This window comes from Andrographis paniculata, unplaced genomic scaffold (assembly GCF_009805555.1).
Source record: "Andrographis paniculata isolate CXL003 unplaced genomic scaffold, ASM980555v1 Contig94END, whole genome shotgun sequence".
Classification (NCBI taxonomy): domain Eukaryota; kingdom Viridiplantae; phylum Streptophyta; class Magnoliopsida; order Lamiales; family Acanthaceae; genus Andrographis; species Andrographis paniculata.
Genome location: NW_026137633.1, coordinates 1 through 14,058, shown reverse-complemented (window position 1 = coordinate 14,058; position 14,058 = coordinate 1). Strand labels below are relative to the sequence as shown.

General features: G+C 30.9%; 1 long non-coding RNA gene across 1 annotated transcript; it reads right to left on the bottom strand.

Moving 5' to 3' along the window:
* Positions 1-7,551: 7,551 nt before the first annotated feature.
* Positions 7,552-8,041, bottom strand: LOC127243136 (uncharacterized). The gene is made up of 2 exons (XR_007836946.1): positions 7,981-8,041; positions 7,552-7,890 (listed from the first exon to the last, which is right to left on the bottom strand). It is a non-coding gene; the product is annotated as an uncharacterized LOC127243136 (long non-coding RNA).
* Positions 8,042-14,058: the final 6,017 nt, after the last annotated feature.

Genomic DNA, 14,058 nt, shown 5'->3' with positions numbered 1-14,058 from the left:
TGTACTCTACAACGAATACGAAAAGCACCGCAATTACAATTATAGAGCACAAAGTAAGTATAATCTATAACATGCTATATAATATAAAGGAAAAACATTGAAAAAACAAAAGCGCTAAATGTACTAATTTCGAACACTCTACAACGAATACGAAAAGCACCGCAATTAAAATTATAGAGCACAAAGTAAGTATAATCTATAACATGCTATATAATATAAAGGGAAAACATTGAAAAAACAAAAGCGCTAAATGTACTAATTTCGAACACTCTACAACAAATACGAAAAGCACCGCAATTACAATTATAGAGCACAAAGTAAGTATAATCTATAACATGCTATATAATATAAAGGAAAAACATTGAAAAAACAAAAGCGCTAAATGTACTAATTTCGAACACTCTACAACAAATACGAAAAGCACCGCAATTACAATTATAGAGCACAAAGTAAGTATAATCTATAACATGCTATATAATATAAAGGGAAAACATTGAAAAAACAAAAGCGCTAAATGTACTAATTTCGAACACTCTACAACGAATACGAAAAGCACCGCAATTACAATTATAGAGCACAAAGTAAGTATAATCTATAACATGCTATATAATATAAAGGAAAAACATTGAAAAAACAAAAGCGCTAAATGTACTAATTTCGAACACTCTACAACGAATACGAAAAGCACCGCAATTACAATTATAGAGCACAAAGTAAGTATAATCTATAACATGCTATATAATATAAAGGGAAAACATTGAAAAAACAAAAGCGCTAAATGTACTAATTTCGAACACTCTACAACGAATACGAAAAGCACCGCAATTACAATTATAGAGCACAAAGTAAGTATAATCTATAACATGCTATATAATATAAAGGAAAAACATTGAAAAAACAAAAGCGCTAAATGTACTAATTTCGAACACTCTACAACAAATACGAAAAGCACCGCAATTAAATTATAGAGCACAAAGTAAGTATAATCTATAACATGCTATATAATATAAAGGGAAAACATTGAAAAAACAAAAGCGCTAAATGTACTAATTTCGAACACTCTACAACGAATACGAAAAGCACCGCAATTACAATTATAGAGCACAAAGTAAGTATAATCTATAACATGCTATATAATATAAAGGAAAAACATTGAAAAAACAAAAGCGCTAAATGTACTAATTTCGAACACTCTACAACGAATACGAAAAGCACCGCAATTACAATTATAGAGCACAAAGTAAGTATAATCTATAACATGCTATATAATATAAAGGAAAACATTGAAAAAACAAAAGCGCTAAATGTACTAATTTCGAACACTCTACAACAAATACGAAAAACACCGCAATTACAATTATAGAGCACAAAGTAAGTATAATCTATAACATGCTATATAATATAAAGGGAAAACATTGAAAAAACAAAAGCGCTAAATGTACTAATTTCGAACACTCTACAACGAATACGAAAAGCACCGCAATTACAATTATAGAGCACAAAGTAAGTATAATCTATAACATGCTATATAATATAAAGGAAAAACATTGAAAAAACAAAAGCGCTAAATGTACTAATTTCGAACACTCTACAACGAATACGAAAAGCACCGCAATTACAATTATAGAGCACAAAGTAAGTATAATCTATAACATGCTATATAATATAAAGGAAAAACATTGAAAAAACAAAAGCGCTAAATGTACTAATTTCGAACACTCTACAACGAATACGAAAAGCACCGCAATTACAATTATAGAGCACAAAGTAAGTATAATCTATAACATGCTATATAATATAAAGGAAAAACATTGAAAAAACAAAAGCGCTAAATGTACTAATTTCGAACACTCTACAACAAATACGAAAAGCACCGCAATTACAATTATAGAGCACAAAGTAAGTATAATCTATAACATGCTATATAATATAAAGGGAAAACATTGAAAAAACAAAAGCGCTAAATGTACTAATTTCGAACACTCTACAACAAATACGAAAAGCACCGCAATTACAATTATAGAGCACAAAGTAAGTATAATCTATAACATGCTATATAATATAAAGGAAAAACATTGAAAAAACAAAAGCGCTAAATGTACTAATTTCGAACACTCTACAACGAATACGAAAAGCACCGCAATTACAATTATAGAGCACAAAGTAAGTATAATCTATAACATGCTATATAATATAAAGGAAAAACATTGAAAAAACAAAAGCGCTAAATGTACTAATTTCGAACACTCTACAACAAATACGAAAAGCACCGCAATTACAATTATAGAGCACAAAGTAAGTATAATCTATAACATGCTATATAATATAAAGGAAAAACATTGAAAAAACAAAAGCGCTAAATGTACTAATTTCGAACACTCTACAACGAATACGAAAAGCACCGCAATTACAATTATAGAGCACAAAGTAAGTATAATCTATAACATGCTATATAATATAAAGGAAAACATTGAAAAAACAAAAGCGCTAAATGTACTAATTTCGAACACTCTACAACGAATACGAAAAGCACCGCAATTACAATTATAGAGCACAAAGTAAGTATAATCTATAACATGCTATATAATATAAAGGAAAAACATTGAAAAAACAAAAGCGCTAAATGTACTAATTTCGAACACTCTACAACAAATACGAAAAGCACCGCAATTACAATTATAGAGCACAAAGTAAGTATAATCTATAACATGCTATATAATATAAAGGAAAAACATTGAAAAAACAAAAGCGCTAAATGTACTAATTTCGAACACTCTACAACAAATACGAAAAGCACCGCAATTACAATTATAGAGCACAAAGTAAGTATAATCTATAACATGCTATATAATATAAAGGAAAAACATTGAAAAAACAAAAGCGCTAAATGTACTAATTTCGAACACTCTACAACGAATACGAAAAGCACCGCAATTACAATTATAGAGCACAAAGTAAGTATAATCTATAACATGCTATATAATATAAAGGAAAAACATTGAAAAAACAAAAGCGCTAAATGTACTAATTTCGAACACTCTACAACAAATACGAAAAGCACCGCAATTACAATTATAGAGCACAAAGTAAGTATAATCTATAACATGCTATATAATATAAAGGGAAAACATTGAAAAAACAAAAGCGCTAAATGTACTAATTTCGAACACTCTACAACAAATACGAAAAGCACCGCAATTACAATTATAGAGCACAAAGTAAGTATAATCTATAACATGCTATATAATATAAAGGAAAAACATTGAAAAAACAAAAGCGCTAAATGTACTAATTTCGAACACTCTACAACAAATACGAAAAGCACCGCAATTACAATTATAGAGCACAAAGTAAGTATAATCTATAACATGCTATATAATATAAAGGGAAAACATTGAAAAAACAAAAGCGCTAAATGTACTAATTTCGAACACTCTACAACAAATACGAAAAGCACCGCAATTACAATTATAGAGCACAAAGTAAGTATAATCTATAACATGCTATATAATATAAAGGAAAAACATTGAAAAAACAAAAGCGCTAAATGTACTAATTTCGAACACTCTACAACGAATACGAAAAGCACCGCAATTACAATTATAGAGCACAAAGTAAGTATAATCTATAACATGCTATATAATATAAAGGAAAAACATTGAAAAAACAAAAGCGCTAAATGTACTAATTTCGAACACTCTACAACAATACGAAAAGCACCGCAATTACAATTATAGAGCACAAAGTAAGTATAATCTATAACATGCTATATAATATAAAGGAAAAACATTGAAAAAACAAAAGCGCTAAATGTACTAATTTCGAACACTCTACAACGAATACGAAAAGCACCGCAATTACAATTATAGAGCACAAAGTAAGTATAATCTATAACATGCTATATAATATAAAGGAAAAACATTGAAAAAACAAAAGCGCTAAATGTACTAATTTCGAACACTCTACAACAAATACGAAAAGCACCGCAATTACAATTATAGAGCACAAAGTAAGTATAATCTATAACATGCTATATAATATAAAGGAAAAACATTGAAAAAACAAAAGCGCTAAATGTACTAATTTCGAACACTCTACAACGAATACGAAAAGCACCGCAATTACAATTATAGAGCACAAAGTAAGTATAATCTATAACATGCTATATAATATAAAGGAAAAACATTGAAAAAACAAAAGCGCTAAATGTACTAATTTCGAACACTCTACAACGAATACGAAAAGCACCGCAATTACAATTATAGAGCACAAAGTAAGTATAATCTATAACATGCTATATAATATAAAGGAAAAACATTGAAAAAACAAAAGCGCTAAATGTACTAATTTCGAACACTCTACAACGAATACGAAAAGCACCGCAATTACAATTATAGAGCACAAAGTAAGTATAATCTATAACATGCTATATAATATAAAGGAAAACATTGAAAAAACAAAAGCGCTAAATGTACTAATTTCGAACACTCTACAACGAATACGAAAAGCACCGCAATTACAATTATAGAGCACAAAGTAAGTATAATCTATAACATGCTATATAATATAAAGGAAAAACATTGAAAAAACAAAAGCGCTAAATGTACTAATTTCGAACACTCTACAACAAATACGAAAAGCACCGCAATTACAATTATAGAGCACAAAGTAAGTATAATCTATAACATGCTATATAATATAAAGGAAAAACATTGAAAAAACAAAAGCGCTAAATGTACTAATTTCGAACACTCTACAACAAATACGAAAAGCACCGCAATTACAATTATAGAGCACAAAGTAAGTATAATCTATAACATGCTATATAATATAAAGGAAAAACATTGAAAAAACAAAAGCGCTAAATGTACTAATTTCGAACACTCTACAACAAATACGAAAAGCACCGCAATTACAATTATAGAGCACAAAGTAAGTATAATCTATAACATGCTATATAATATAAAGGAAAAACATTGAAAAAACAAAAGCGCTAAATGTACTAATTTCGAACACTCTACAACGAATACGAAAAGCACCGCAATTACAATTATAGAGCACAAAGTAAGTATAATCTATAACATGCTATATAATATAAAGGAAAAACATTGAAAAAACAAAAGCGCTAAATGTACTAATTTCGAACACTCTACAACAAATACGAAAAGCACCGCAATTACAATTATAGAGCACAAAGTAAGTATAATCTATAACATGCTATATAATATAAAGGAAAAACATTGAAAAAACAAAAGCGCTAAATGTACTAATTTCGAACACTCTACAACAAATACGAAAAGCACCGCAATTACAATTATAGAGCACAAAGTAAGTATAATCTATAACATGCTATATAATATAAAGGAAAAACATTGAAAAAACAAAAGCGCTAAATGTACTAATTTCGAACACTCTACAACGAATACGAAAAGCACCGCAATTACAATTATAGAGCACAAAGTAAGTATAATCTATAACATGCTATATAATATAAAGGGAAAACATTGAAAAAACAAAAGCGCTAAATGTACTAATTTCGAACACTCTACAACGAATACGAAAAGCACCGCAATTACAATTATAGAGCACAAAGTAAGTATAATCTATAACATGCTATATAATATAAAGGAAAAACATTGAAAAAACAAAAGCGCTAAATGTACTAATTTCGAACACTCTACAACAAATACGAAAAGCACCGCAATTACAATTATAGAGCACAAAGTAAGTATAATCTATAACATGCTATATAATATAAAGGAAAAACATTGAAAAAACAAAAGCGCTAAATGTACTAATTTCGAACACTACAACAAATACGAAAAGCACCGCAATTACAATTATAGAGCACAAAGTAAGTATAATCTATAACATGCTATATAATATAAAGGGAAAACATTGAAAAAACAAAAGCGCTAAATGTACTAATTTCGAACACTCTACAACAAATACGAAAAGCACCGCAATTACAATTATAGAGCACAAAGTAAGTATAATCTATAACATGCTATATAATATAAAGGGAAAACATTGAAAAAACAAAAGCGCTAAATGTACTAATTTCGAACACTCTACAACAAATACGAAAAGCACCGCAATTACAATTATAGAGCACAAAGTAAGTATAATCTATAACATGCTATATAATATAAAGGAAAAACATTGAAAAAAAAAGCGCTAAATGTACTAATTTCGAACACTCTACAACGAATACGAAAAGCACCGCAATTACAATTATAGAGCACAAAGTAAGTATAATCTATAACATGCTATATAATATAAAGGGAAAACATTGAAAAAACAAAAGCGCTAAATGTACTAATTTCGAACACTCTACAACGAATACGAAAAGCACCGCAATTACAATTATAGAGCACAAAGTAAGTATAATCTATAACATGCTATATAATATAAAGGAAAAACATTGAAAAAACAAAAGCGCTAAATGTACTAATTTCGAACACTCTACAACGAATACGAAAGCACCGCAATTACAATTATAGAGCACAAAGTAAGTATAATCTATAACATGCTATATAATATAAAGGAAAAACATTGAAAAAACAAAAGCGCTAAATGTACTAATTTCGAACACTCTACAACGAATACGAAAAGCACCGCAATTACAATTATAGAGCACAAAGTAAGTATAATCTATAACATGCTATATAATATAAAGGAAAAACATTGAAAAAACAAAGCGCTAAATGTACTAATTTCGAACACTCTACAACAAATACGAAAAGCACCGCAATTACAATTATAGAGCACAAAGTAAGTATAATCTATAACATGCTATATAATATAAAGGGAAAACATTGAAAAAACAAAAGCGCTAAATGTACTAATTTCGAACACTCTACAACGAATACGAAAAGCACCGCAATTACAATTATAGAGCACAAAGTAAGTATAATCTATAACATGCACTACCAAAAAAACTGTTTTCTATTACGGCCGGAACATCGTAACGAAAAGCCATATTTCGTGCAATTTTCGTATTTGCTACGCCTTTGTTACGACTTTTTTCCGTAATGTGTACTCGCGTAACGAATGTTTTTTGCCACGCCACTTTTCGTAACTATTACGATCGGTCAACGCTCCCTGAAGTATGGTATTTGTTACGATGTTTGTTACGAATTTTCTCTCGTAACGAAAGGTAGATCCTTCCGCGCGTGTGGCCGGACTTTTAGTTACGGTATTTGTTACGGAAGTTCCTCGCGTTACAAGTGTTTTCCATTGACCGGTTGTCAGAACTTGGTTTTTGTTACGACTATTTGTAACGGCATTGAACCCCGTAAAAAAAATATTACCTACTTATAGTCACGAAACCGTTTGTAACAACAAATATCCAAAGACCACTTTTTGTTACGATTTTCTGGCCTTTTGTTACGGAAAAATAGCGTATTGTGAAAAACAGGGGGTACGCTGCAATTGAAATTGTTCGTAACAAATGGACCTGCTGTGATGCGTATGATACGAAAATAAATTACGAATACAAAGATTGCTATAAACATCATCATCATTACGCCCCGCGCAAACATTAATTCATATTAAAATCTGAATTCCATACCTACCAACAAAGTAAAGCAACCCATAGAACAAGCCTACTAGTATCTACACATCAACAACCTGTTCCGCAAAACGTGCTTAACAGTTCAAACACAAGTAAACAACGCAATAAGCAAATACGGTTATCCATCAATCCCATTAGGCACATTTTTCACCATACGAATTCAAACCACAAAGGTCTACGCATCAATTCCAGACATAGTTCAACAAAAACTCAACACAATCCATCCAAAGACAGGTTCGACATTCAATCCATATGACAAACGGGGCAATTAACATGGGTGTATCGGTACCAACATTTCAAGCCCGGCGCATGAGCTGCAATTGCCAACACAGAGATTACTTTAAGTCATACTTCTTATAAATTTCGGAAGGCAATACAAGAAAGGTATTAAAGTAGATCCTTACGTCCTTGTAGCTCCACTCAATAGGATCTTCGCCGACGACATCGCGAAGGGTAGTCGCCCCATAAATGGTCGGCAAAATAAGGGGTGTGTCCGGGACTGACGCGGATGTCACGAAGACCTTGACCAAGGAAAGTGTGAACATGATTACATAGGAACGCACAGACCCAAACTAAAAGAAACCTACCAAATCCAACCATCCAAAGCCTGAACATGATTACAAAAACCATAAAATCCCAAGCAATTCGGCTACTCAAGCCATACCAACCTCCCACAACTAGACTAGATTAACAACAAACCCACTCCTTGAGAATGAATACCTCCTATAACCAATATTGCACCAATCATCCAATCCATGATCTCCAAACCGCAAACTCAAGCGCAAGGATATAACAAGCCACCAACCAAAAGGAAGAATCAACCAAAGATCACACTTGATATGTTCAATCCTCAATGCAAAGCCAACAATAAAAAAATTTACCTCCAAGAATCAAAACTATAGATGAAATCCCATGATGAGAACTAAACTCACAATATCAAAACCAGAGATGAACTTCCACTGCATCTGCCAAAGGAAACAACAAATCAAATAATGGACTGCTTGGATCAATCCAGCCTCCAATTCCATGACTTAAAGAAGCATCAAAATCAAATAAAACAAAAGTCACCAGCAACTCAGAGTTGAGGAGAATACCAGTCTAGATAAAAAATAATGAACTGGAATATCAAATGGATGCATAAGAATCCAAGATTCTTCCTTCAATGTTGCACACCCGAAAAAGCATGCTGCCAACACCAACTCTGCACACCCCTCGCACTACTCAGTTACCTGGATGACTGTCAATCAAAATCTGATTTGAAGAACTTGCCTATGCACCAACCTATTCGATCAAAGACAAACTACCATACACCAATATCAGCCTCCAACTCCATGACTTCAAGAAGCACCAAAATAAAATAAAACAGAAGTCATTGGCAACTCAAAACTGAGGTTACTACCACCCAAGATATATGCATGAAACTAACACTTCCAAGAATGATCACAACCAAATCGAACACAAATCACAACCATCTCACCAAAATTCTCACAATCTAGAGTGGCTCAACTTCCACACACAATCAACAAGAAAGAGCAACAAAGGCCAACAACCAAAACAAAATGCAAACACCAAAATAAAACAAGCCAGGTGAATGAGACATAAATAAACCAGAACATAGATTAATTGAATCATAAACCACAATCAATTTAAAGCTGAAAATTGACTCACAAGGCTGATGTAAAAATACTTAGAGAAAAATGTTTATGCTCGTTCTCTTATCTTAACTTTTCCAAATTTGCTTTGCTGGTCTAAAGCTTCTTCTTTAATTTAGCAAACTCCTATTCCAAGAAAATAAATATATATATATATTATATTTCAAACCTTAGAAGCTACCCTGTAAGAACTAAAGAAAAGAGGAAAAATGCTAGAAGACAATACATGTATAATGAGAGTAACAAATATAATTCAATAAAAGACTTTAATTTGATGCCATATCACAAATAAGGAAAAGGCCCGCAGCGAGCTGATTTATTTTGTTATCTAATAAGAAGCCTACAATCTTATCAACTCGGAAGATATATATAGTTGGTTTTGGATCAAGGGGGAAGAAATTAGCCGAATGAGCAATTGATCGAGCAGGTGGAGTGCAAGCTGAAGAGGCAGTTACGGAAGTGTAAGTTTGGGGATGGAGAGAATACCTACCAAATCAACCCGAACTTCATACTCAAGTAACTAGTCAACACCATCAACACCGATGAAAATGAACAATAATGTACATAAAAATGGGGAAACAAATGAGAGGACAAATGACACTTATAGGGCTAGGAGGGTGAGGACACCTTCTCCGTCAAGGGGATAGGTGACCAATTGTCCCTGAAGAGGCATTGGAGATGGCGATTAAAAGTCATGACACCATTGTCGGCGCTCGACTCGTAGGGCGAAGGATAGGGAACCTTTTTGATTCCCAAAACTATAAGCGAATCAACCATAACAGATGGTCAACAAAATCGAAGGACATATCGAGTACCAAAATAAGTTGGTGGTGGCTCCTCAACTCAACAGTGGTGAGCTATGACGGCTGACGAACACCTTCGATTTCACCGGAAGGATGTAGGGCTTCGGAGTCGCAATGTCTATGAAGATGAGTAGAATAATTTTTGAAAGTGTGAATATTGTATAACTAAGGATATAAAAAGCATTTGTTTTTTTTTAATTTATTTTAATATAATTAAAATAAATAATTTTTTTATTAATAAAAATCATTGTTTTCCTTTTCTTTGAATTTATTTTAATATTATTAAAAAGAATAATCTAAAAAATAAATTTATACACCATTTGTTACGAAGCACAATCGTAACTAATGTTATTTTGAACAAAGTCTACCAACTCCGTTTTTGTTACAGATTATTTTGCGTAATTAAAGAACCTGAAACATTGACCAAGATAATATTTTTTGGTAACGAAAGTTGTCGTAACAAAAACCATTATTTGTTACGATGTTATTGTAACGAACCGTCAAGCCGTGGTGAAAGACCATTTTTTTGGTAGTGATGCTATATAATATAAAGGGAAAACATTGAAAAAACTAAAGCGCTAAATGTACTAATTTCGAACACACCACAACAAATATGAAAAACACCGCAATTACAATTATAGAGCACAAAGTAAGTACAATCTATAACATGCAATATAATATAAAGGAAAAACATTGAAAAAACAAAAGCGCTAAATGTACTAATTTTGAACACTACAACGAATACGAAAAGTACCGCAATTACAATTATAGAGCACAAAGTAAGTATAATTTATAACATGCTATATAATATAGAGGAAAAACATTGAAAAAACAAACGCGCTAAATGTACTAATTTCGAACACTCTACAACAAATACGAAAAACACCGCAATTACAATTATAGAGCACAAAGTAAGTATAATCTATAACATGCTATATAATATAAAGGGAAAACATTGAACAAACAAAAGCGCTAAATGTACTAATTCCGAACACTCTACAACAAATACGAAAAGCACCGCAATTACAATTATAGAGCACAAAGTAAGTATAATCTATAACATGCTATATAATATAAAGGAAAAACATTGAAAAAGCAAAAGCGCTAAATGTACTAATTTCGAACACTCTACAACGAATACGAAAAGTACCGCAATTACAATTATAGAGCACAAAGTAAGTAAAATCTATAACATGCTATATAATATAAAGGAAAAACATTGAAAAAGCAAAAGCGCTAAATGTACTAATTTCGAACACTCTACAACGAATACGAAAAGCAGCGCAATTACAATTATATAGCACAAAGTAAGTATAATTTATAACATGCTATATAATATAAAGGAAAAAAATTGAAAAAACAACGCGCTAAATGTACTAATTTCGAACACTCTACAACAAATACGAAAAAGCACCGCAATTACAATTATAGAGCACAAAGTAAGTACAATCTATAACATGCTATATAATATAACGGGAAAACATTGAAAAAAAAAAGCGCTAAATGTACTAATTTCGAACACTCTACAACGAATACGAAAAGCACCGCAATTACAATTATAGAGCACAAATTAAGTATAATCTATAACATGCTATATAATATAAAGGAAAAACATTGAAAAACAAAAGCGCTAAATGTACTAATTTCGAACACTCTACAACGAATACGAAAAGTACCGCAATTACAATTATAGAGCACAAAGTAAGTATAATCTATAACATGCTATATAATATAAAGGAAAAACATTGAAAAAACAAACGCGCTAAATGTACTAATTTCGAACACTCTACAACAAATACGAAAAACACCGCAATTACAATTATAGAGCACAAAGTAAGTATAATCTATAACATGCTATATAATATAAAGGGAAAACATTGAAAAAAAAAAGCGCTAAATGTACTAATTTCGAACACTCTACAACGAATACGAAAAGCACCGCAATTACAATTATAGAGCACAAAGTAAGTATAATCTATAACATGCTATATAATATAAAGGAAAACATTGAAAAAAAAAGCGCTAAATGTACTAATTTCGAACACTCTACAACGAATACGAAAAGCACCGCAATTACAATTATAGAGCACAAAGTAAGTATTATCTATAACATGCTATATAATATAAAGGAAAACATTGAAAAAACAAACGCGCTAAATGTACTAATTTCGAACACTCTACAAACAAACGAAAAACACCGCAATTACAATTATAGAGCACAAAGTAAGTACAATCTATAACATGCTATATAATATAAAGGAAAACATTGAAAAAACAAAAGCGCTAAATGTCTAATTTTCGAACACTCTACAACGAATACGAAAAGCACCGCAATTACAATTATAGAGCACAAAGTAAGTATAATCTATAACATGCTATATAATATAAAGGAAAACATTGAAAAAAAAAAGCGCTAAATGTACTAATTTCGAACACTCTACAACAAATACGAAAAGCACCGCAATTACAATTATAGAGCACAAAAGTATAATCTATAACATGCAATATAATATAAAGGAAAAACATTGAAAAAACAAAAGCGCTAAATGTACTAATTTCGAACACTACAAAACGATACGAAAAGTACCGCAATTACAATTATAGAGCACAAAGTAAGTATAATCTATAACATGCTATATAATATAAAGGAAAAACATTGAAAAAACAAACGCGCTAAATGTACTAATTTCGAACACTCTACAACAAATACGAAAAACACCGCAATTACAATTATAGAGCACAAAGTAAGTATAATCTATAACATGCTATATAATATAAAGGGAAAACATTGAAAAAACAAAAGCGCTAAATGTACTAATTTCGAACACTCTACAACAAGAATACGAAAAGCATCGCAATTACAATTATAGAGCACAAAGTAAGTATAATCTATAACATGCTATATAATATAAAGGAAAAACATTGAAAAAACAAAAGCGCTAAATGTACTAATTTCGAACACACCACAACAAATACGAAAAGCACCGCAATTACAATTATAGAGCACAAAGTAAGTATAATCTATAACATGCTATATAATATAAAGGAAAAACATTGAAAAAACAAAAGCGCTAAATGTACTAATTTCGAACACTCTACAACAAATACGAAAAGCACCGCAATTACAATTATAGAGCACAAAGTAAGTATAATTTATAACATGCTATATAATATAGAGGAAAAACATTGAAAAAACAAACGCGCTAAATGTACTAATTTCGAACACTCTACAACAAATACGAAAAACACCGCAATTACAATTATAGAGCACAAAGTAGTAATATAATCTAACATGCTATATAATATAAAGGGAAAACATTGAAAAAAAAAAAGCGCTAAATGTACTAATTTCGAACACTCTACAACAAATACGAAAAGCACCGCAATTACAATTATAGAGCACAAAGTAAGTATAATCTATAACATGCTATATAATATAAAGGAAAACATTGAAAAAACAAAAGCGCTAAATGTACTAATTCGAACACTCTACACAACGAATACGAAAAGCATCGTAATTTCAATTATAGAGCACAAAGTAAGTATAATCTATAACATGCTATATAATATAAAGGGAAAACATTGAAAAAACAAAAGCGCTAAATGTACTAATTTCGAACACTCTACAACAAATACGAAAAACACCGCAATTACATTATAGAGCACAAAGTAAGTATAATCTATAACATGCTATATATAAAGGGAAACATTGAAAAAACAAAAGCGCTAAATTACTAATTCCGAACACTCTACAACGAATACGAAAAGCATCGTAATTACAATTATAGAGCACAAAGTAAGTATAATCTATAACATGCTATATAATATAAGGAAAACTTGAAAAAGCAAAAGCGCTAAATGTACTAATTTCGAACACTCTACAACAAATACAAAAAGCAGCGCAATTACAATTATAGAGCACACAAGTAAGTATAATTTATACAGCTATATAATACAAAGGAAAAAATTGAAAAACAAACGCGCTAAATGTACTAATTTCGAACACTCTACAAACAAATACGAAAAC